Genomic DNA, 26816 nt, shown 5'->3' with positions numbered 1-26816 from the left:
TGACCACCTAAATTAAGCCTGACACCTTCATTATCTCTATTTCTTTGACGATGACACATGGTAAGAATTTTACATAACATCCCTATTATCTTTTCTACTCCTGCAGTTGTTCTGAGAATGCATTCAAGGAAGACCACAAAGAACTATTATACAATATTTATACTTCTGAGTTGAGTCATTTTTCAGTAATATTTGATTCTTTTTGACAGCATTTTGAAGTTTTCTTGGAAAATTGCTAGAATAATTTGTCCTTTCTTTCCCCAGCAGGAGGAAACTAAGTCCAATAGGGTTAAATGAATTTCCCAGGGTCACACAACTAGTAAGTGTCTGAGGTCAGATTTGAACTCAGGAACTCCAAGTACAGCACTATGCCACCTAGTCACCCATTTACATTTCTACTTCATCTTGTATTTATACTTATTTATACTTTTATTCAGCTACAAAATGCAGTTTATTTTACTCAACTTTGCAATAATCTGTACTATATTGAATATAAGAGGAAGAACAGCAGGATTGCTATTCTTGTCCTAATCAACTTGTCCCAGAGCCATGTCTATCTGAATTCCACCAAAAAAGAAGAGGAAAATGAAATAGCATGATTGCTAATGACGTTAATGATAATAAGAATTATAGTGAAATAAACCAACAGTATGTAGCAAAGGGATAGAATAAATGGATGCCATGTGGATTTGTTATAGAAATGGAATTATTATAGTAATTAGAACAGTTTGATGGTGCAGTGGACAGAGTACCACGCTTGAAGTCAGGAAAACCTGAGTTCAAATCTGGCCTCAGACACTTACTTTCTGTGTAACCCTGGGCAAGTCACTTGTTCCCATTTGCCCCAGTTCCTTATCTATAAAATGAGATGGAGAAGGAAATGGTAAACCACTGCACTATCTTTGCCAAGAAAATCCTAAATGAGGTTTTTAAGAGTCAGACATGACTAAAACGACTGAATAAGAACAACAAAAATTATAGTAATTATGGGCCATGCTATTATCACTGGAAGCTGAAGAAATGTTGTTCTTAAAGAGTATGAATGTATTGATTGATGCAAACTAGAAAAGAAAGTTGTTGAAACTAACAATATAGCAGTGATGTTTGCAAAAATTAGCATCTACCAGTAAGACATGACCTTATGGCAAAACTTGTATTTCAAAACTCCTCACATTTCACAAACCAGCAGATGACAAATCTTCATACCACAAAGATAGACCTCAAAGTATCCTTTAGTATTCAACAAATAAACAGTCCTGAAAGGAAAACATCATTAGAGACAAAACTGTTGCCTGAAGTTACCTAGATATAACATTATAATGATGATTTAACCTGTAATTTCACTGGTAGCCTTATCTTAAGTCTCTCCTCTCTTGAATCCTTCTTCCGCATAACTGCCCAAAGTCTTTTATGAAGTATACGTATAACCTTGTCATTTCTTTACTTCACAATTGCCTTGCAGAGAAAGAAAAATTCCTCTCTGTTGTCCAATCTGTCTTTTAAGACAAATTCTGTAGTATCCCCATTCACACACTCTAATTTCCAATCAAAGAGACCTATAAGACAGTTTAAATGTTCTGTTTCTGTACTTTTATATAGTTTTTTTTCCTGTGTTTATGAGGTTCTTCCTCCTCACTTCTAGCTTCCTTCTGGTCCCAGCTCAAAAGCTCTACTCTATTGTGATTGCTTACAATAACACCCTCCATTACTCTGTATTTATTTTGCATATATTTTGAATTTATTTACTCATGCACATTCCCCCTCCCCCCCTATTAAATATAACCTCCATGAGGGTAAGGAATGTTTTACTTTCATCTTTGCATCCACAAATCTAGAACGGTGTTTGGCTAGATAGCACTTAATAATTGCTTGTCTAATAAAGTAATGAATGGATGGATGGATGGATGGATGGATGGATGGATGGATGGATGGATGGATGGGTAACTCTAAATGTAATTTGCATTTCTCTTAGAGGTTAGGACAGTGCTTTGAACATGAGTTATTTTTATCTTGTAGGAGTGATTCACTTTAAGGAGGAAATACAAAGGGAAAGGGTCTCCACATACTTGGTAAGGATTTAGATCCCAAGGACTCAGTGTAGCTTAGTATTACTCTCTTAAGATAACTCTAGATATCAGCTACTCATGGCATTTTTCCTTAGTAACCCTCTGTTAACAACTATGGCATTTCAGCACCCTTCCAGAAATGATTGGTTTGAATAACTGAATTTACTAGGGCATGAAGATTTTTTCACCAAGGTTGATCAATTGATCAGTCATCAAACACTAAGTGCTTTTCTTGTGTACCAGACACTGTGCTAGGTTCCCAGGATACAAATGTAAAGAATAAAGTAAAGCATGCTCCATGGTAGCCGCTAGTGTCCTCAGATTGTGAAGATTCAAAGCATAGTTCCGATTATTCACCCATATTTCACACAAACTCCCCCAGGGTACCCTTCCAGGCTGTCATAGTATAATGGCTTTGACTCATGCCCAGATCCCCTAAGATGGAGGCAACTTTGTTAGAGACACCAGGGACTTCTTATGGGAGAAGATATTCTGTATTGGCCTGGTATGTGGTTGATTTACCCTCTTTCCATTGGCTACAAAGCTGGAATTAGCTACATCTACTTAACTGAAGCAGTCATTCTCTCTTTCTGGTAGCATCCATGGGTGAAGTGTTTATTCACTCACTAAAAGGCACCATAGAGTAAGCTGGGTGGGGAAGGGTCCCCTTTGGCCCTGAGAAATCAGTGTGAGGTTTTGGTCTTGTTTCTTGTTTTTCAGTTCTAGGTGCAGAGAATGGAATCCCAGACCTAAGAGCTCATAAGGATCTTGGAGCCCAGAATTCCAGACCAGATATTACTACCAGCCCAGCAATGAAGCTCTGAAAAGCCAGAGTTCTGGATGGAAGCCCAAGGGGATCTTTGGATTGGAAAATTGGTGGGATTAATGTTATGTAAGAAGTGAGCTAAAACTATGAAACTAATTCCCCTCACCTCTCCAGAGACCAAGCTTGTGTACCAGAGATTATGCCCCCCAGGTGCTATGGGAAGTGTTTCTATGTATGATCTTCGTATGACTTTGAAGTAAATGTTTCTTTGTAAATGCTTATTTTAAAGGGACTTTGGGTACTTGGACCCCTAAAATTTGGGGAAGATAATTGTTGGGAAGAGATAAGATACCTCCAAGCCCTTCATGGTACCAGGAAGCCTTAGGGTCTCAGTAAAATGTAACCCATCTGGCCAGAAGGCAGTTGGGGCTATAGTACTTTATTGTAACAATAGAATCACATGGTCAGAAATTCAGATCTAAAAGAGACCTTAGAGACTAATAATTCCAACCCTTCAAATACATATTATAGATGAGAAAACTAAGGCACAGAGTGGTTAAGTGACTTGCATAGGATCATATAGATAATAATTCTATGAAGTAAAATTTGAAATGATAATCATTTATGATCATTTGAACCCCAATTAGAGCCAAAGCCTGAACTAATCAACCACACAGGTTTTGCTTTCCTCTAAAAATGCCCTTTTCTTTGTCAGCAACTTTAGGAGCAGATGAAGCTGACCAAGAGCATTCTTTCTGTCTGTAACCACTAAAGGACAAGAGGCCTGGGCCCAGACACTGTCCTGAACAGTGGGACTTTTCATATCTTGGTATCCTAAGCACATATGCTATGTAGAAGAAACACAGATATCCTGAGATTGTAATTTCAATGACACTTTGTCAATTGTCTTTTCTTATTGTATTTACAACTTATTCAACCAAGCAATTTCCTTTTTTATGCTATGGTTAAACACATATGGAGACCATAAATTGGAGGGACATAGACACCCTATATGGGATTGTTCTAAAAGATATAAAAGACCCTCTGATTCTTTTATCAGTCAGTAAGAATTTAACTTCTGGCTCCATGGACATGTATCTGCTAGCTTTAATGGAATAAACAGTATGAATTTATATACCATCTAACCTGTTTGCATCTTTTAATCAAACTCTCAAATCAACAAAACCAAGGTCCTTCTAACTCTGAGTCTCATGACCTAAACCTCCTGGGTATAAAGGAAAGACCTTAAGATTTGGAGCTATAGAATTAAGGTTCCAAATTTGTCTTTGTCGTTCCCTGTATGACCTTGAGGAAGTCATTTCTCTAAACTTCAATTTCTTCAACTATAAAGTGAATGCTGATGTGAAAAGATGAGGTTTCATTCCAGGGACCAGCCTGGAGTCGTGGAAAACATTTTCCAATTTCAAAATTGCATGCAGTTCATCTCTTCTTTCCATTCAGGACTGGACCCAGCTCATGGTCCACCTGGAGTATCAAGATACATGCCTTGTATGGATTAACTCAATGGGCTATGTGTACACCAGAGTTCGGTAACTAGGGGGAATGATCCATTCCGTTGAGATTTTTCTTGTGTGGATTTTCTAGACATGATATTTTGGGGGTATGAGACATAGAATTGTTTTGTGATATTACTCATACTCTCCATGTCTTGGGATTGCTTTGTATTTCAAGTAGGCACCATGGCCTAATGGAAGGGTAAGCTAGCCTCAGAGCCAGTAAGACTTGGGTTCAAATCTCATCTCTAAGGAATGTTGACAAGGCACTTAATTCCTCAGTGTTCTAAGAAATTCTTTAATTCTTTAAGGCTATAAGCAAAAATATTGTATTAGAAGACTGATTTTCTCACCTGGAAGCCTCTATACCAATGGGATCACCATTCATTCTCCCCTTTGCTATTACCCATTTACATTGTTTCCCTTTCTGGGTGCCATATGGATGGTAAATTCTTCAATCTGAAAAGGATACAAGCCAAGACTAAAGTGGAAGAAATTTTGTTACATGATTTTCCCTTTACAGATGATTGTGCACTCAATGTAGCCTCTGAAGCTGAGATGCAAAAAGTATATATCAATTTCCTGTTGTCTGTATTAATTTTGGCCTAATAATTAACACCAAGAAAACACAGGTGCTCCATCAGCCACCACCACACCATCTATACATGGAACCATTGGTTACAACAAATGGAGAAGTTTTGAATGCTGTGGATAAGTTCACTTACCTTGGTAGTGTACTTTCCAGGGAATGTACACATTGACAATGAGGTTGACACACGCATTGCCAGAGCTAGCTCAGTGTTTGGGAGGCTCCAAAGAAAAGTATGGGAGAGAAGAGGTATTAGACTGACTACCAAACTGTCAGAAACATTGTGCTGACCTCATTGTTGTATGCCTATGAAACATGGACTGTCTACAAGAGCCATGCCAGGAAACTGAATCTCTTCCATTTGTACTGTCTTAGGAAGATTCTGAAGATCACCTGTTTCAGGACAAAGTACCAGACTCTGAGGTCCTTACTCTAACTAAACTGGCAAAATTTCAAACTATGCTTCAGAGAGCAAAACTCTTATGGGCTGACCATGTTGTTCAAATGCAAAATGTACACTTGCCAAAAAGACTATTTTATGGACAACTTGCATGGTGCAGGTGATCACATGGTGGTGAGAAGAAGTGATACAAGGACATTCTCAATGTCTCTATCAAGAACTGTGGATTTCACTGTGTGAAATGGAAAGCACTGGCACAAAATGGCTCAGCATGACATGCCCACATCAGAACAGGTGCTGTGCTCCATGAGCAAAGCAGAATTGAAACAGCTCAGAGGAAACGTAGGATGTGCAAATTTGGAGTATCCACTCCAATTGTTCATGTGGACTGTCTATGCCCAATCTGTGGTAGAGCATGTTGAGCTCGTGTTGATCTGGTCAGCCACAGTCAGACACATTGAAACTTGACTTTATCATAGTGATGTCATTTTGGGCCTCTTCAAAAATGAAGGACCACAACCAATCAGCTACATTACTTCCTTTCTGCTCCTCAGTAGAACATAAGCTGCTCAAAGACACGGACAGAATCATATTTGCCTATGTATCTCCAGAATTTACCACATAGCAGACACTTAATAAAATGTTGTTGATTTAAATTGTATTGAATTGAATTCACCAGATCACAGATTTCAGTCTGGAACTCTGAGATCATCTAGTCTAACCCCCTTATTTTGTAGAATTGAATTGAGCTGAACAGAACTGAAGTGAATAATTTAATCAATTTCAAGGTGACCTATGATATTTTATGATCAGCTCATAAAAAGAAGCACCATTCTAGATAACTTCAGGATTTATAGGGAAACCTCTTCCACTTTGACTGCAGAGTACATTCTTCCTGCCTCTGGTGAATATCCCTTATATACGTGAACCTCCTCCCTATTTTTGTATCTCACTTGATATTGATCATCAGTCACTGAATGAAATCTATCTCTGTAGTTGTCTCTATCAAAGAATCTTGAATTTTAGCACATGAATGGAAAAACTCTAAAGCTACATTTTATGTACCAAGTAAAAACTTTTGTAAATCAACAATAGACACAAAGGTAATTGAGCTTTCTACCTTTTAAGTCAATTATGTTACTATGGAAATGTTATCTAGAACATCTGTAGCATTGGGGTTTGGGTCTTATTATGTCTCTCCTTTTCAGTTCTAGATGCAGAGAGTGATGTTATGGATCTGAGAACTCAAGCTACAATGACCTCGGAGCTCAGAATTCTGTTGCATTCAACTAAATGCCCTGAATTAGCCGAGCTATTAGTGCTTCAGTACAACAAAAAGCTATTTTTAAATTGTAATATATTTTATTTACTTCTCTGTGTGTAGGACTATCTCTTCATAGAACCAGAACTCTTTACAAGCATAGATTTTTGGTTTGGGGGTTTTGTGTCCCTGGCAGTTAGTAGAGTACTTGACACATAGTAGGTGCTTCAAAATATTTGTTGTAATGATGTTGTAATGATGTCTGGTTCAAGAGGAATGACAAAGAAGTGATTGGATGACCACTCAAGGTTGAAAGAGTGATAATGATGAATGAGGGAAAGAAAAAATGTTGTTCCAAATCTTTTGCCTGGACATTCTTTGCTAGGGATGATAATCTTTGAAACAACAAGGCTAGAAAAGCCAGGAAAAATGAGAAACAAAGCTTTGATTCCTATAATTATGGGATGAGAAATAAACCCTTATCTGTTCCATGTTACTTCCTTTGATGCCTTTCTTTATTTCTGGATGACAGTTTAAGAAGGGCATTGATGAGCTACCAAGGATAATGAAGGGCATTGAATCTACATTATTTGAGAACTGATTGAAGAAACTATGTGTTTAGCCTGGAGAAGAGTCAGGGGAGACATGATACTTGAAGTATTTGAAAGGTTGTCCTATGGAAATTAGATTTGAATTGTCTTCTCTGGTCCCAGAAGGCAGAATCAGGAACACTGGGTGGCAGCTACAAAAAAGCAAATTTGAGTTTGATATTGAGAGAAATGATTATTTCCTTCTTGTATTAATAACTAATTATTGAATCAGGACCAACCTTTTATCCCTTTTCTACCTCACCATCTATAAATCAAGCACCATGGGAAATCCTTCTCAAAAATTTACTCAGCCAGGATGACTAAGATGTAATCAAAGACAGTAAAAGAAATTCCAAGTCTAGGCTAACAGGTAGATTCCTGCCCATTGCATTTACTTCAACAGGTCTGAGAAAAATGTTGATTCTCCCTTTTGTCAGATAGGTGATAGGAAAATTGATAAGTTTCTTTGACTAAGATTTGGGTGCTCAGGGTCATGTACCTCAAGACCCTCTTTGTAACATAGCCCAGCCTCTTATTGTAACATTCATTCTGTCATTTATTGTTAACCTCAGTAATATTTCCTCTTCCATGGGCATACAAATGGTGAGGCCACAGCTATGAGAGATCTTTGACATGGAAGAGTGTCACTGAACTCTTTTATTAATAAATAAACTGCTAACTTTATTAACAAAATGATTAAATACCCAGAAATATGCCTCTCAAAAATTTTAAACATCAAAATGTCAAGAAAAGATCTTAACAATGAGAATTATCCTAAATTGGAATGAGATGTCTCAAGAGATGATTGGTTCCCCCACTTTGGAAGCCTTTAAGCAGAGTCTGGATGATTATTTGTCAAGCATGTCACAGTAGCAATCCTTTCCAAGTATGGATTATAGCAGATGATCACTGAGGTCCCTCTTCTACTCTACAATGCTGGGATTTCAGCAGTCATCCTACTATTCTCATGCATCTTTAATCTCTCCCTTGCTTCCTGACTCCTTCCCATATGCTTGGAAACACATTTAATCCTTAAAAACATCAACCTTCCCTTCATTTTTAACTTTATCAGTAGGGGGGGCGGAGCCAAGATGGCAGAGTAGAAAGACGCACATACACATAGCTCCGAACCCACAACGCACAGAATGGCTAGAGGGGACCAACTCACGGTGAATTCTGCACCCAGAGGCCACGGAATATTGGAGCGAGGGAGATTTCTGTTCCGGAGAGACCTGCAAACCTCTCACGGGGGGTCCTTTGTGCTGCAGACTGGGCGCCGGGACTGGGAGCAGAGGGCAGCCCTGCAGCGGCAGCGACACTGTGAGGAAAAGATCCGAGCGGGCTACGGGGACGGGATCTCCAGTGGCCACGCAGGTCCCTCCACCCACTGAGGGACCTGCAAACCTCTCGCAAAAGGTCCGTCACGCTGCAGACGCGGAGCCCAGCCCATACCTGCAGCGGCGGCTGCTCCGAGAGGTACAGATCCGAGCAGGCTTCAGGGACGGGATCTCCAGTGGTGGCACAAGCCCCTCCACCCACAGGTGACGGGGGTTGGTGAGAGAGTCTCTTTGGCGGGTTGAGAGGGGAGTGGGGTGCCCCCATGGCTCAGGCCCCCCCCCGGGAGATAGAAGCTGAGAGGCGGCTGCAGACAGGGGCTCCCCAAGCGGGCGGGAGCCTGGATCCATTGTGGAAGGTCTGTACATAAACCCCCTGAGGGAACTGAGCCTGAGAGGCAGCTCTGCCCCCACCTGACCACCTGAACTTAATTCTCACACTGAATAGCAGCCCTGCCCCCGCCAAAAGCCCTAAGGCGGGAAGCAGCATTTGAATCTCAGTCCCCAAACGCTGGCTGGGAGGACCAGGAGGCGAGGTGGGTGTGAGGAGAATATTCAGACATCAAGTCACTGGCTGGGAAGAATGCCCAGAAAAGGGAAAAGAAATAAAACTATTGAAGGCTACTTTCTTGGAGAACAGACATTTCCTCCCTTCCTTTCTGATGAGGAAGAACAATGCTTACCACCAGGCAAAGACACAGAAATCAAGCATTCTGTGTCCCAGCCCACCCAATGGGCTCAGGCCATGGAAGAGCTCAAAAAGAATTTTGAAAATCAAGTTAGAGAGGTGGAGGAAAAACTGGGAAGAGAAATGAGAGGGATGAAAGAGAAGCATGAAAAGCAGATCAGCTCCCTGCTAAAGGAGAACCAAAAAAATGTTGAAGAAATTAACACCTTGAAAACTAGCCTAACTCAATTGGCAAAAGAGGTTCAAAAAGCCAATGAGGAGAAGAATGCTTTCAAAAGCAGAATTAGCCAAATGGAAAAGGAGATTCAAAAGCTCACTGAAGAAAATAGTTCTTTCAAAACTAGAATGGCACAGATGGACGCTGAGGACTTTGTGAGAAAGACAGATATCACAGAACATAGCGAGAAGATTGGAAAAATGGAAGATAATGTGAAATATCTTATTGGAAAAACAACTGACCTGGAAAATAGATTCAGGAGAGACAATGTAAAAATTCTGGGACTACCTGAAAACCATGATCAAAAGAAGAGCCTAGACATCATCTTCCATGAAATTATCAAGGAAAACTGCCCTGAGATTCTAGAACCAGAGGGCAAAATAAATATTCAAGGAATCCACAGAACACCGCATGAAAGAGATCCAAAAAGAGAAACTCCTAGGAGCATTGTGGCCAAATTCCAGAATTCCCAGGTGAAAGAGAAAATATTGCAAGCAGCTAGAAAGAAACAATTCAAGTATTGTGGAAATACAATCAGGATAACACAAGATCTAGCACCCTCTACATTAAGGGATCGAAGGGAATGGAATAGGATATTCCAGAAGTCAAAGGAACTAGGACTACCAAGAATCACCTACCCAGAAAAACTGAGTATAATACTTCAGGAGAAGAAATGGTCTTTCAATGAAATAGAGGATTTTCAAATTTTCTTGATGAAAAGACCAGAGCTGAAAAGAAAATTTGCTTTCAAACACAAGAATGAAGAGAACCATGAAAAGGTGAACAGCAAAGAGAAGTCATAAGGGACTTACTAAAGTTGAACTCTTTACATTCCTACATGGAAAGACAATATTTGTAACTCTTGAAACATTTCAGTATCTGGGTACTGGGTGGAAGTACACACACACACATGCACACACACACATACATAGAGACAGAGTGCACAGAGTGAATTGAAGAGGATGGGATCATATCTTAAAAAAAAAAGTGAAATCAAGCAGTGAGAGAGAAATATTGGGAGGAGAAAGGGAGAAATTGAATGGGGCAAATTATCTCTCATAAAAGAGGCAAGCAAAAGACTTATTAGTGGAGGGATAAAGAGGGGAGGTGAGAGAAAAACATGAGGTCTACTCTCATCACATTCCACTAAAGGAAAGAATAAAATGCACACTCATTTTGATGGGAAAACCTATCTCACAATACAGGAGAGTGGGGGACAAGGGCACAAGCAGGGTGAGGGGGAGGACACAGGGCAGGGAATGGGGAGGAGAATGCAATCCGAGGTCAACACTCATGGGGAGGGAAAGGATCATAAGAGAATAGAAGTAATGGGGGACAGGATAGGATGGAGGGAAATATAGTTAGTCCTATACAACACAACTAGTATGGAAATCATTTGCAAAACTACACAGATTTGGCCTATATTGAATTGCTTGTCTTCCAAAGGGAAGGGGTGGAGAGGGAGGGAGCTAAAGAAGTTGGAACTCAAAGTGTTAGGATCAACTGTAATGTTCTTACCACTAGGAAATAAGAAATACAGGTTAAGGGGTAAAGAAAGCTATCTGGCCCTACAGGACAAAAGAGAAGACGGAGACAAGGGCAGAGAGGGAGGATAGAAGAGAGAGCAGATTGGTCACAGGGGCAATTAGAATGCTTGGGTTTGGGGGGGGGGAGGGGATAAAAGGGGAGAAAATTTGTAACCCAAAATTTTGTGAAAATAAATGTTAAAAGTTAAAAAAAAAAAAAAAACTTTATCAGTAGTTACTCCAAATCACTATCATACCACTTGAAAAGGTTGGCAACATCTACTGCTTCCAGTTCTTTACTACACCTATCTTCAAGTCTTTGCAACAAGTCTTTTGTTGTTAATATTACTACTACTACTACTACTGCTGCTGCTGCTGCTGCTGCTGCTGCTACTGCTACTGCTACTGCTACTTCTACTACTACTACTACTAATACTAATATTGCTAACATTAATACTAATACTAGCCAATTGACCATAGGCAAGTAAAAAAATCAATTTAATCTGATCATATAATGTTCCCTTTTATCTTCTCTCCCTGAATTTCCCAACTCATCTACCCAGAATACAGTAGAGTGCCCTGAACAGCCTTGAACAAAAGAAAACTCTCCTTCCTCTGATCTCCTTTGGGAAATGGAGAGGGAAGAAAGAGAAGAGAACAGAGAAAATGTCCCCCAGCTTGAGAAAAAGAAACAAGAGTGAAGGCTTCTGTCTGGGCAATCATTGCCAAGCTGACCTCTCACTTACTGGAATGGAAGTTAGGATGATTAAAATAAATACATTCCGTATCAAGGAACAATAAAATGAAATGGTTTTAAAATGAAGTAATGATCATCCAGAGGCCCACGTTCCACATGTTACTATCTATTATCTCACTTAAAATCATTCCCTTCCCCCCTTAATTGAAAGTGTGAGAATGTTTCCCATGTTAATTTAGTTCTTGGCTCATCTGCTTTCTTGGAGGGGTTATGAAAATTAAATGCTGTTTTGAATACTAACTTTTCTCCTCATAAAACAGTTTCTAATGACCACTTCCCTTAGTGGGCTTCTAGGTACACATAAGACCATTTTCAGCATTTTAAATGGTTATAATTGATGTGGACATATTGAGTTTGTGCCCCATTGACCTTCGTGTTTTACTTTTATTTGCTTTAAAAGTTATTTCAGTTCATTGTTACTTTTACCAAATGGGAATAGGGAATGGACCAGGGATTGCTTTACTCTAAGTTAACACCATGACTAGGAAACTGCACCTTCCAATGTAGATGGACATCTTCTCTGAAACTTATAGTCTTGGAGAATTGTCTAGAATAGTGAGACGATAAGTGACTTGCCCAGGGTGATAGAGCTGATATATATATACGTCAGAGTCAGTATTTGAATCCAAATCTTTCTTTCTTTTTCAAACATTATATAGAATTTATTTTATCCAATTGGCTCAGTTTCTTGACCTTAATATCAGAATTTTCTTACTCTCCCCACTCATCCAGCATTTTCCATCTTCCTCTGAAATGCTATAAATGTAATTCCCAAAGGTCTGCCCTGGGACTAAGATACTCCTGACGTGAAGACCTCATTCCTAAGACCATTCTCCATATGAACTGCTAAAGGAGACCTTCTCGAATGCCCATCCATTGGGGAATGACTGAACAAGCCATAGTATATGAATGGAATAGAATACTTTTGTGCTATAAGAAATCATGAGCAGGCAGACTTCAGAAAAACCTGGAAAGATTTATATGAATTGATGCTGAGTGAGAGGAGCAAAACCAGGAGAACATTGTATACAGTTACAGCCACATTGTGTGATGACAAACTTTGATAGACTTGGAGCTACTAAGTAATTCAAGGTTCTAAGATAGCTCCAAAAGGCTCATGATGGAAAATGCTATCCACATCCAGAGAAAGAACTATGGAGTCTGAATGCAGATGGAAGCAGACTATTTGCTCTCTTTTTTATTTTGTTTCTTCTTTCTTATAGTTCATTCCATTGCTTCTAATTCTTCTTTGCAACATAACGAATATGAAAATATTTTTAATGTGAATGTACATAGAGAGCCTATAATGAACTGCATGCCATCTCGGGAAGAGGGGTAAGAGAGAAGGAAAGAAGGGGGAGAAAATTTGGAACTCAAAAGCTAGTAGAACTGAATGTTGTAAATTAAAAATAAATAAATAACTTTTTAAAAAAATTTAAAAATAGGAAGACCTTCTCCACCTACAATTCAACTGTGGAGACCAGAATCACTGAGAATGAGCAGGGCCAGATCAACTGAACTGATAGACTTCAGAGGAATTTCTATCAAAGAGCAGAATCTCTAACAGATGTAAGAAAGACAGAAGGATAAATTTCCTAAAGGACAGATAGGCGAAGGAAGATCAGAAATGGAAAGAAAATTGGTGGAATGGTAGAGTGAAGAAAAAATAAAACTACGTTGGCTGTTCAGTAAAACCACCAAGTCATTACAGACATAAAATCATAGATTTGAATTTAGAAAGAGGAAACTAAGCCCAAGAAGGTTAAGTGATATGTCCAAAGTCATATAGACAATAAATGACAATGGTAAAAACCAAAATCAAGTCTTTTGATAGTATGACACCAGCTTTCAGTCCCTTCCACTTCCTGGGGGATTATTTCTTTTTTTTTCTTTTAGATTTGGAAGCAACTATGTTCATGTTCATGTTAAGATTAGGTTCACTTCAAATAAAATACACTCATTCAATAAATAGGCTTCTTTAAGTTACTCAAGGGATGGCCCCTTTAATCAAAAAATGATTTTCACCCTATGCAGGTGAAGTTGACTTGGGAAGTCTACAGTAAAAACTGAATGCTTTCTGGGCCACCTTATCTGATTCACTTCACATGCTCCCCTTATGATCAATAGCCATCAAGGTTTCATTAAGGAAAGAAAAAATGTTCGTTCATCCAAAAAGTTACAGTAATAAAATTTTATTTAATAAACAAAGTTTCTTTGTCACAGTCCTCCACAAACATAAAACTCTCTGCCAAATGTTTAAACAAGAATTATTTCTCATAATCGTTTTTCACATTATTGAAATCCACCTTAAAAATGAAATATGATACAGCTATAGTGCAGGGAAAGGACTCTCAAACAGCAAGGTCCAGACTTTGCCCTCAAGGAGCTCACAGTCTAATGGGAGAAGCAATATGTAAACAACCATGCCTAAAAATTAAAGATGGGATAATTGGATGTAAGCAACAGAGTAAAGGCACCGCCATTTCGGGGGATCAAGATTTCCTGTAACAGGTGAGATTTTAGCTGGAATTTGAAGGAAGCCAGAGAGGGAAGTCAGGAGATGAAAATGAGGAAGAAGAGCATTGCTGGCATGAGGGACAGCCAATGGAAATGTCCAGAGTCAGGAGGTGGGGTGTTTTGTGCAAGCTAATATATTTGGATTACTGAGCACTTGAAAGAGTGGTCAGGGTAGAGGTGGGGGCCACAAGGCAGTGGAGACATGAGGTATTAGAAGTCTGGAAACAAAACAAATCTAATCCTTTTGCCATATGACAGTCAAATACTTAGAGAAAGCTATTAGGACCCCACCTCCCTATATCTTCTCTTTTTCCTACTAACCACCCCCAGATTCCTCAAATGACATTCCTATAACCTAACCCAATTTTAGCTGCCTTCCTCTAGATTTAGAACCTTGCCTTAAAAAAATAATGACCAAAAAAACTGGAAGCTTGAGTTTGTTAGGCATTTTTCTTTTTCAAACACTCTTGAATTAATACCCCGCCCCAATGATTTTCCTCTATGCAATCTTTCCAATTTCAACAGTATAAACCACTCTGCTTATTGAAGGAGACATGATCTGTATTGGGAGGAAATTGTCCATTTTAAATATTTTAACAATTTAAAAGAGAAGTTATATAAAAGTTATATAAAAGTCATATAATATTCTCTCCCTCAGGTCACTAAATTTTCCTTTTTAGAGACTATAGAGCTTAGCTTGACACACTGCTACCTAGAACAGAGAAAATTGTCTTCTCCTGAATTCCCACAAGAAAATTGGATGGTGCCCAGTCCACTGCCCTCATCATCAGGGTAAACTCAAGTTCAGCTTATGTTCATGAGATTGTGCCAGCCTGACCCCTGACCTAAGAACCAGAACATTGGACTGATTGCGATACCTAAGCTGTGTAAAAAGTAGAAATAAAACTAAATATAAACATTTTAATAATCCTTGTTGTTTTCTGTCATTTCTGTCATGTCTGACTCATGTCTGACAAACTGATTCATCGATTACCGCTGTAAACTTCGGATACTCTCCCAATTCTAAACTACCACAACCTGTCCCTAGGTTCTATCCCCTTAGAGATAGTTGGGAGCATAACTCCTAGTTTATAGGAGTTTATATGTAATAATATAGTTTCTTCCTATATTGTTTAGTCATTTCAGCTGAGTCTGGACTCTTCAGGAGTGGGACTCTATCCACAGTGCCATCTAGCTGTCCTTGTTACTGTACCAAGAGGTGATAACCTGACGGTCTTCTCAAGAGCCCCATTATTTTTCCATTCTCAGAGTACAGAAATAATTTGTTAAGTCAATTCAGTTGTGTCTGACTCTCCATGATACAATATGAGTTTTTTTCTGGAAAAAATACTAGAGTCGTTCTCTATTTCCTTGTCCATCTCATTTTACAGATGAGGAACTGAGGCAAACAGGATTAAGTGACTTACCCAAAGTCACATAACTAGTAAGTGTCTGAGCCTAGATTTGAACTCTGGTCCTCCCGAGGCCAGGGCCAGACCTCTATCCACTTTACTACTTAGTTGCCCTCAGAGTAGTTATGATGTGATTACTAGGTCTTTGCCCAAGACTATGAGATTTCAGAAGGTCCAAAATTTAAAACAATAATTTGTAAGCCATGTTTTAATGTACTACATTTACATTCTGGCAGCACATGAAGACTTTCTTTAGCCCAAAAACTGGTCAGTAAGAATAATTAGTTTAGCTAATGGAGCTCCCAGTTGATACACTTTCCCTCCCATTCCTCTCCCAAGTTGATCAGAGCTATTCAGTAATGACTTCCCCAGAAAGAATCTCAAGGTCTCCCTAACAGATCTCCTATTGGGGGGTAAGAAGATGAGGGCTTATTAAGCGCTTCTTGCCCCAAGTTCCATGTCGTACTCTTAGCCCCAAAGAGCATAATTACTAGTTGCTGCTATACCCAAAAAATTCCTAAGGAAGACCTTTCTCCATCAAGAGCCAATCATGAAATTCCCCCAAGTCACACAACCACAGAGCTCTGCCAGTGAGTTGCTACACTAAGTAGAAAAAATATCTCCATCGTGTTGGGTGGGATGAATCTACAAACAAATGAGAGGCCCTTGAAATATGCCCAGAATAGACCATCACGAGTAAGAGGTTGGCAAATGGAATTGTATTCCTGCATGGAGAGGTTAATGAGAAAAGGGACATGATTGTAAAGAGTCTGGATTATTACCTCCCTCTTTTTGAACACCATGCCAGCAGACTACATTAACATTTTTGGTTTCCATGCCATCTATTGAGCTTTAAGAAAAGTAAATAGCTAGATCAGTGACTTCATTTTTATAGGGAGTTTCTGATGAAGATAATTTTTCTCACAATAAGCACAGATTGGCAACTTCTCTGCCATTTATAGCCTTGGAGAGTTGTCTAGAACATCAAACAAGGTTAAGTGACTTGGTAAGGTCATATATTTTAGGGGCAGGATTTAAACCCAGGTTTTTTTCTGATATCCAGAACTGCCTTCTATCCACCACACCATAGTACTTCAAGACTATTCCTAGAGATACACTATCCTAGAAATATTCCCTATAGCTTTTTTTTCTAAAGAAATTCGCATTGACCTCTTTTATTTTTTCCTTGCCTAAACTTCCTCCTTTAGCCTTTCCTCCAACCCTCCCAGAGAGCTGTCATGTATAAGAAACTAATTTTTAAGAGAAAAAGAGGAAGAAGAGAAAAATGAGCAAAACCTATCACAACATCGAAAACCATCTGACAATATATGAACGGTTCCACGTTCTCCCCTTCATTTCTGTAAAAGAATGGGAGCAGCTTTCTTCCATATTTTTTCATTGGAGTGAAGTTTGTTCTCTGTAGTTTTGCATTTCCTACTGTTTTAGGGAGTTTATCATTTCCATTTATATTGTTATAGTCATAGCGTATATTTTTTCCTCTTGGCTTTGTCTATGCTACACTCAGTTCAGGTAGCATACTTCTTAGTTGATGTAAGTCTTTCCATACTTCTCTCAATTCATTTTATTCATCATTTCTTAACAGTAATATTCCATTACATTCTTTACCACAATCAGTCTAGTCATACCTGAATTAATAGGCACCTACTTTTCTTTTAGAATCATTTGCTATCAGAAAAAGTGCTACTGCAAATATTTGGAGGCCTATAGGGTCTTTAATTTTAATCCACAACTTCCTTGGGGGCATAATACTAGTAGTGGAATCTCTAAATCAAAGAGAATTGACATTTTGTTCAGTGATTTCAGTAATGTTCAATTCTTTGTGACTCCATTTGGAGTTCTCTTGAAAAAATTAACTGGAGTGGTTTGTTATTTCTTTCTCCAGATTATTTTACAGAAGAGAAAACTGAGACAAACAGGATGAAATGACTTGACCAGAGTCACACAGCTAGTTATTGTCTGTGGCCAGATTTCAAATGAGGTCTTGCTGACTCCAGGTCCAGTCCTCTACTCACTGGACATTTTAGCTATTTTATTTGCATAACTCCAAACTGAGATGTTTTCTACACATGCCTCATCTTGTCTTTGTGAAGTGGATTTTTTGAACCAAAGTATAAAGTTCTATGTTTATTCTTATTAAAATTTATTTTGTTACCTCCTACATAGGGAAGTTTTCTCATGCCTTCCAACTGCTAGCGCACTCCTCTCTGAAGATATTTTCTATGTGTTCTGTATTTATTGCATACATACCAATTTTTGTATTTTCTGATCCATTGGAATATAAGGTTCAACTCAAATCTCACCTTCTGCAGGAGACCTTTTCAAGTCCTTCCAGCTTCAAGTTCCTTTCCTTCTGAAGACAATGCCTTCTATCTACTCTGTATATGTCTTTTTCAAGGAGGTCTGGCACTTAAACCAACATCCTCCACAAGGAGAGATGCTATAAGGAACTCTGTACATGAAACACACTCCTTATCCCCAAACCATCTGAGATACATCTAGTTTTTCATATGCTGTCTCCTTGAGGGCAGGGACTGTTTTTAGCTTTTCTTTCTATCTCAAGTGCCTGGCACAGTGCATGGCACATAGTAGGTCCTTAATAAAAGAGTGTTGCCTGACTGACTTAAGGGCAAGGATTTGGGGTTTTATGTTTGTTTGTTTCTTTCTTTTTCATTGTATCCCCAGAGTTTAATTCAGGACCCCTGTACATAATTAGCACTCCATAAATTCTTATTTGTTTCTCCCTTGATTGATGGACTCAACGTTCAGTCCTGTCAAAATATTTCTGGATATTAATTCTGCCATTAAATATATTACTTATTTGTACCAGCTTTGGGTCTTTGGAAAATCATAAGATTGGAAGAAAGCATGTTTCAGAGGGAAACAGCTAGATAAGGAGGTTACCTACCTCCTCTTTCCCACACTCATAAATCTTTTGTTTCTTTATTACCTGTAATCTGTTGGATTTTTTCCATCCCAACTCAAGTCCCTAAGGAGTTGATAATTAAATTCTAAATCAGTGCTTCAATTTTCTTCTTTCCTCCTTTTATTGGTTTTTTAGGGGTTTGGGGTCTTTTTTATTTTTTTATTCATTTAATATTTTATTTTTCCCCAATTACATCTAAGAACAATTTTTAGCATTTTTTTCTTTCCTCCTTAATATTAGACTATATCCACCCAATGCATCCTGTTTCACTCCCTGAAGTCTCATAAGGATTGTCTTGGCAGTGCCTTCATATCTGCTATGCTCACAGTGGAATATCTAAAGGAGAAGATAATGAATCCTTAAAATATTGTTGCTGTTCAGTTGTTTCAGTTGTGTCCAACTCTTCATGACCCCATGTGAGGTTTTCTTGGCAGAGATACTGAAGTGGTTTGCCATTTCCTTCTCCAATTCATTTTACAGATGTGGAAACTGAGGCAGAGTTGAGTGACTTGCCCAGGATCACACACCTAGTAAGTGTCTAAAGTCAGATTTGAACTCATGAAGATGAGTCTTCCTGACTCCAGGCCCATATGTACTATGGAGGTAGCCTAGCTGCCCTTGAAATGTACCCATTCAATAATATATAACCTCCCTACCCGCCGCCACTGAGATGCTCCTAAAACAAGTTCCAGGAAGCCTCAAACCAAAGAGTGAAGTCCAGAGCTTCATCAGAGCTCCTCTTATATTCTTTTCTAGGAATTACAAGAGATCTAGAATGATCTTTGTCCCATTCTACTTCCTATAGTATCTCTTTTAAAATCATTCTGGCCACAGCATTCATATGCCAGGTCTTCATGACCAGAGACTGCCTCTCTAGAACTTAGATTTGACTCCTGAGACCAGAAAGGAACTTGAGCAATACGTGTTAAGGTGCAGAAAGCAGACTCAATAAGACTGAACAAGGAAGCATCAGAGATCATCAAATCATAAGCTCTTAGAGCTAGGGAAGGAACAGACAGACCTCAGTTATTATCTAATACAATCTACTCATTTTACAGATGAGGAAACTGAGGTCCAGGGCTAGAAAATGATTTGGCCAAGATCCTAAAAGCAGAAAGAGTAAGAAGTGGGACCCCAGTCCTCTAACACCAGAACCTGAGCTTGTTCCATTAGTGCACCCTGGTCAATGATTCCATTCCTTTAGCCACCAGCAAGGTTTTACCCATACTATGAGATACTGGAATGGAAAATGTCCAACAGATTATAGGTAATAAAGAAGAAACATTCACTACATTGAATGAAAAATTAACTTTAACTTCCAGCTATAATGAGCTAGTGATTAGAGTCAGTGTGTTTTAGTTAAATCCAACACTTATTAAACACCTACTGTATACTGGACATTGTAGGAGGTGCTGAAGATAAAAAGACAAAAAATCCTATTTATAATAATCTCTGCCCTGAAAGAGCACTCTACTCAGGAATAAAATATGTGCAGAAATAAGTAAACACGAAGTTATTTCAGGAAGTAAAAAGTAACAACTAGGAGAATCAGGGAAGGGATTGACAGCTGACCTATACTTTGAAGAAAGCTAAGGATTCTACCAGGTAAAGGTAAAAAAAAGGATCACATTTCAAACAAAGGCTCAGAGGTAGGAGAGTGTGCACTGAGCTAGTTCAACTGGGACAAACAGAGGATGAAAGGGAGTGATATGAAATAACATTGGAATGGTAGAATAGATAAAAGAAAGATGGTGGTTAATTTTAACCCATGACCCACATCGCTAAAGCATTTCTTTTACAGAACAGACATCAGAAGCTGATTAGCAGAACTTTAATGAGGAGATGGGTAATTAGGTAGCCCCACAGATAGAGTGCAGAGCCTAGAAAACATCTCATCTTCCTGAGTTCAAATCCAACCTCAGACACTTATTAACTGTGTGACCTAGGCAAGTCATTCAACCCTGTTTGCCTCAGTTTCCTCATCCGTAATATGAGGTGAAGAAGAAAATGGCAAATCACTCCAGCATCTTTGCAAAACCAAAACAAAATGGGGTCATGAAAAGTTGGACAATACTGAAAAACAACTGAACAACAGATAAGGAGAGATGGAACTTCAAATTGTTTCTTCCTATTCCATCTCACTCCAGCCTTCTACTTATTCCCAATTCAGGTCCCAAGCCTTTCTACAATAGGAAGCTGATAACATACTTTAGGATATGGTGAACACAGAGGTTGGGATCATGGGATTACAAATTAGAGCTGGAAAATGCTCTAGAAACCACCAAATCCAACCCATGTCTGACCAAGGATCCCTTCTACACCCTGCCTGATAATATTATCAATTCCCTGTCTGAAGACCCACCAGTGAGAAGGCACCTATGACCTCCCAAGGCAACCCACTCCACTTTGGGACACCAATTGTCGGGAAGTTTTGCTTTACATCCAACATAAATCTACCTCTCAACAAAATCCTTTCAACTTCCTCATACATTTGTGCAAGTCATTTAACATCTTTCAAGCCTCAGTTTCTTTATCTGTAAAACCTTATAGGGTTCTGGTAGAAATAAAATTAATGAATATTTGTAAAATATTTTGCAAACTTTAAAACTATTAGGAAACTACAAGAAACTTCCAAAGTGTCTAGTCATATGCTGGGGGCTCTTTTCATGTCTGTCTATCTGGGGTCTAGGGACAACCTGTCACACAAAGAGACAGACTTCTCAGATGGCAAGTCCATCTGAGGTCACCTACTCTGTCCTCTGTCTCTAGGCAGGATGATTTTAGTGAAATGATGTCATACAGGACTTCAAATCTTGCTCCCCAAAGACTGCCTGGGAGAAGCCTTCAGGGCTTGGAGCAGAAATATGTGAAGCAGAGCCAGAAGACTAAATATCATCCCAACTTTCAAAATGTCTCTTTATGCCCCTACTCTAGTCCCTATGTGAAGCTTTATTTCTTAAAAATAATTTTTGGTAATTTTTAAAATTTTTCTATCACTTGAATTTCCCAATATATTCTTCCTATCCCCTTCCCAGAGATCCAACCCTTATAATTGAGGATGAAAAAGAAAAAAAAGGAAACAGCTAAACTAAAGTAACAATACATCCATAAAGTCTGACATTGATCCCTAGGACCATCCCTAGAGCAAGGATGGGCAAACTGTGGCCCATGGGTTAAATTGAACCTACCTCCTGTTTTGGTAAGGTCCTTGTGCTAAAAACGGTTTTTACATTTTTCCATTCTTAGCTTTGCAGGCCATATAAAAATAGAGTGAACCAGATTTGGCCCATGGGCCATAATTTGCCAACTCTTACCCTAGATCATCAATATTTGAAGTGTCATGGATAAATATAATTCTAGTCTAATACCCTCTTCAAAATAAGAGAAGGAAAAGAGCAAATGCTCAGCCACCACCCCTTCCTCCTACTCCCCACCAAGACAAAAATTACAGTCTCCCATCTTGAGTATGGATCAGAACTCAAAGTACATATCTATCTGTATCATTTATTAGCAACATCATTATTATATTTAGAGAACAATGCATGCACACACATGAGTATATGTGTGTCTTTACTCAGCTCAACATACAGTTATTAAGTGTCTACTATGTACCAGGCATTGTTCTAAGTACTGGAGACACACAAAATAAAATAGGCAGAAATAGTCACTGCCCTCAAGGAGCTTATGCTCTAATGGTGGGGACAACATACAAACGACTATATACAAAGGAAACTATATCCGGAATAAATATGAAATAATTTAACAGATGGAAGACTCTAGAATTAAGAGGAGTTGGGGCAATCTTCCTATAGGAAATGGGATTTTAGTGGGAACTTAAAGGAAGCCAGAGAGGTCAGTAGTCAGAGTATAGGATAAGATAATAGTATTTATGCATATATACACATATTTCAGAGCATGGTTCTTTTATTAATAACAAAATGTATCAGTCCAGGTCTGCCTGTCCATACTTTTTAGGTCTTGTTCACTCCAATAGGATGAAGTATCAAACACCATAGATTTGGAGTTGGAAGGGACTTTAGAGACCATATGAGACTACCTCATTTTATAGATGGAAATTTGAGGTATGAATAGGTTCTCTAATGATTTTTCTACAGTCACACAGGTAGTAAATTGAACATTCAAGATTGAAACCCAAGTTCTTTGACTGCAAAACCAGTCTTCCTTTCACTATACCTCACTACCACTCGTAAGGCCATGATAGGGAGTCCATTCAACTTTCTGGAGTCCTGCTTTCTTGCTTGACGTGTCATCAAATTGGCCTAGTTGTTCACCTGTCATCTCTCATTCTCTCCCCACACAAAATCAACTTTTATTTTCCTAATTTCATTTACTGAAAGAATATTAAGATTGATGGCATATTTATGTAATGAACAAATATTGGGCTGATAAATTAGAACTGACTAAAGCAACAGTTTTAGAGAATCCTAGGAAGACTTTGTACAAACTGATGCAGAGTGAAATGAGCAGAATCCAGAAAACAATTTATGCAATAACAATACTTTTAAAGTGAATAATTTAAAAAGCTTAAGAACTCTGTTCAATGTAATGAACCACAATTTCAAAGGACTAATGTTACCCATCTCCTGACAGATGTACAAGGGATATAATAGGCATAGTGAAGCAATCATCTTTGGCTATGGCCACCGTAAAAGTTTATTTTGTTTAACAATCTATATTTGTGATAAGGGGTTTATTCTCTTTTTTTTCATTTGAGGAAATAGAAAGAGAAAAAAACTCAAAGCTTGTTAATTGAAAAGCATTTTCATTAAATAAAATGCTAATATGATTCAGTTCCTCTAGCATAGGTGTTCTTAACACTTTTTGTACAATAGACTCCTCTGGTAGCCTGAGGATGTTCATGAACCCCTTCTCAAAATAAGGGGGGATGAAAAAATGAAATATTTATTTCAGTTTAAAGTTAATCAAAGTAAAAATTTGTCTTTCCTATTCAAATTTGTAGACTCCTTGAAATCTATCCATTGATCCCTTAGGAGTAAGTGGATATTAAATAAAGAACTCCTTATGTAACAGTATGTCCACTTTTGGATTATTATATACAATCCTCATCTCATTAAGAGTACCAAAATTCAAAGTAAATTTAGAGTCTATACAAACAGCATGATTCATAGCATCCTTTGCCTCCTTTTCTATCATTTTCACTATCACTACAAAAATAGAACACAGACACCACAGTCTGAGGCCTGTTTTGTATTTTTCTTTGTTCCACTGGTTACTATGACCAAAGAACTGGACATCAAACAGCCAGTCTAATAGGGCTGTGCCTCTCTATCCTTGGTTGGATGAGTCCTCGGACTCATTTCATTGCTGGGATCATACTCAAAACCCTTCTGGCACAGTAGAAACTGCCAAAAGCTTACCATCAATGGGGACATCCTTTGAGAGCCCAGTCTCCATGTAATGATGAGGCATTGGACTAGGACTTTATGGAGAATTATCTAAATACCTAAGTCAAATACTTAAAATACTTAAAACTAATGGTGCTACACTATGAGAATGAAGAATTATATTTTATCAGTCCCAAATGCTATATTAGATGGTTTGCTTAACTGTGGTTTTTTGAAGTAAAAATAATTTGTAGGAGGATTGTTTGCTGGGGAGAGATGGATGTGTCAAAACAAAATATATCAATAATGTTTTAAAGATGTGCAATGCCCCTGGGGTACTTAATATCTTAAATAAGCTAAAACAATGCCATAAGGGGCTACAGTTTTCATCAGTGTGGATAAGTAGTCCCTCCACTGAAATAAATAACAACTCCTCTACATGCTAGTTCATTGGCTCCAAAAGTGGTAGTCGTTGAAGAAGTCAACCCTTTCCAACTAACCCAGTGATGAATATCCTAATATAATCACTTTTAATTTTTAAACAAGAGATGAGAGAATGAGAGGCAGACAGAGAAAAATAGAGAGAGACAGAGGCAGAGACAGAGACAGACAAAGAGAGGATAGATAGATAGATACATAGATAGATAGATAGATAGATAGATAGATAGATAGATAGATAGATAGATGATAGACAGACAGACAGACAGATAGATAGATAGATAGATAGATAGATAGATGATAGATAGACAGACAGAGAGACAGATAGATAGATAGATAGATAGATAGATAGATAGATAGATGATAGACAGATAGACAGACAGACAGACAGATAGACAGATAGATGGACAGATAGATAGATAGATAGATAGATAGATAGATAGATAGATAGATAGATAGATAGATAGACATACAGATAGATAGATAGATAGATAGATAGATAGATAGATAGATAGATAGATAGATAGATAGATAGATAGATAGATAGACAGACAGATAGATAGACAGATATTACAAGGTCCCCTCAAAAACTTCCCAGTTTGTAAGACTTGACAGAAATTTCATTCTCTTAGCTTAGCTCTCCTCAAAGACAAATTCCACTCCATGATGCTAGGAAGTATTGGAGTATGACTTTAGTAGAAGAAGATGGAACAAAAATCTTAACTGATTTTGTCCTTGGGGCTCAAGGTCATTGAGATTTTCATTCAAAGATCCAAGAATCGGTTTGAATAACAAATAAAAATTATGATCGTTGTTGTTGTTGACATCATTGTAACTTGGTTGACTCTGGCCCCATTTTCTCAGGGCCAGACCTAGCATGTTTTATACCGCCTTTTCCCATGGTTCTCAGGTGCCTGGTCTCTTAAAGACTTTCTCCTGTTTCCTAAGCTAGAGATCCCACCAACTGTGTTCCCATTTTAGGGGCCCAGTGACTAACCATCCCAATCTCTGTTAACCACTTAATAGGAGATTTGCTTTTACAAAGGAATATTTATGTCAAAGCTATAAAAGAAAATATATACAAACATTTCCTCCAACACTTCAGGGCATAATTCCCCCTGTACCACATCAGTCTGGGGTAGTAGAAAATGGATTAGGACTTAATTTCTGCAGAACATTGGTCCCACCAAGCTCATGCTCAAACTGGCCTTAGTGCCAGCTTCTGCTAGGCTGGAGTGCTAGAATCCTTAGACCTACAATCCTTTGAGACTTCTACTATGATGGCTGTGACAACTGGCATGGAATCCTGGACTTCCAGATCCCCTTAGTTTGAAATCCTGAGGATTTCAAATAGGAGGATCCACTTCCTGCATCTAGAATGGAAAAGAGCAAACAAAAGGACCAAAATCCCAGACCCTTTTGCAATGGGACACATGGCCTCAGCTGAGGAAGAAGGGGGCTGTAAGACCCTTCCTGATTACTGTATGGCATAAGAAATGGAGTCACCCTCTCTTTCAGAATTGAGTGCCTCAAAGCATGTGCTGTCAAGCCATTTTGGAAATGCTGAAAGCTCTACCTTTGCCACCAATAGCAAAGATACTATTCCCAATCATGTGGTAGATCAGCTCACAACTTGTGCCCCGGGTCTCCAGTCTCCTAGAAGTACCTCCCTAGTGTTTCTCATACACCATCTTGCAAATTGATGGTGTCTGCACATGCTTCAGTTCCTCTGATATGTTGCTGTTAGTGATCATTACTTGAGATTCCACTGGGACAGGGAGCTCCTGATTGCACTCAAGAGAAAACTCCCTCTACCAGTGCCGATCAAAAATTCTACAGCAATTTACAGTCTTAGAAAAATGCCTAGGCCACTGAAAGGTTAAGTGACTTGCTTAGAGTCACACAGCCAGTATGTGCTAAAAGGATGAATTTTTGAATGCATATTTCTTAACTCTAAGGCTAGTTCTCTACCCACTACCCTCACACCATCTCTGATTCATCAAAATTAAATTGGTTGCCTTGGGATGTAGAAAATTCATCTTTGTTCTTTCTCAGGCATATGTAGAACTAGGCAACAACTGAGGTCCCTTGCAATTCTAGGATGCTGAGATTCTAACACCAATGACTTTACAATTCATCATTTGTGAATTGGTCTCTTGGGATTTATTGACTGTTTTCATTCAAACAACTCTAACTGCAAAGGAGAAAACCTGACCTTTTTGGGGACACTGATCTTAAAACAAAATGAACTTAAAATAGCTTTCCTTCCTTAAGATAAAACTGTTGTCATTATCATAGACTTGGAGAATAAGAAAATTGGGCAATTCATTTGGTCAGGATCCCAGAAGAACAAAACGGAAATCTTCATCTATCTATCTTTATTTACCTAATGAATTTTAGTAAGGAAACTGAGCATAGCCTTCTTACTTTA

The sequence above is a fragment of the Notamacropus eugenii genome, chromosome 5 (genome assembly GCF_028372415.1).
Source record: "Notamacropus eugenii isolate mMacEug1 chromosome 5, mMacEug1.pri_v2, whole genome shotgun sequence".
Classification (NCBI taxonomy): domain Eukaryota; kingdom Metazoa; phylum Chordata; class Mammalia; order Diprotodontia; family Macropodidae; genus Notamacropus; species Notamacropus eugenii.
Note: the sequence above shows the minus strand (reverse complement) of the source record.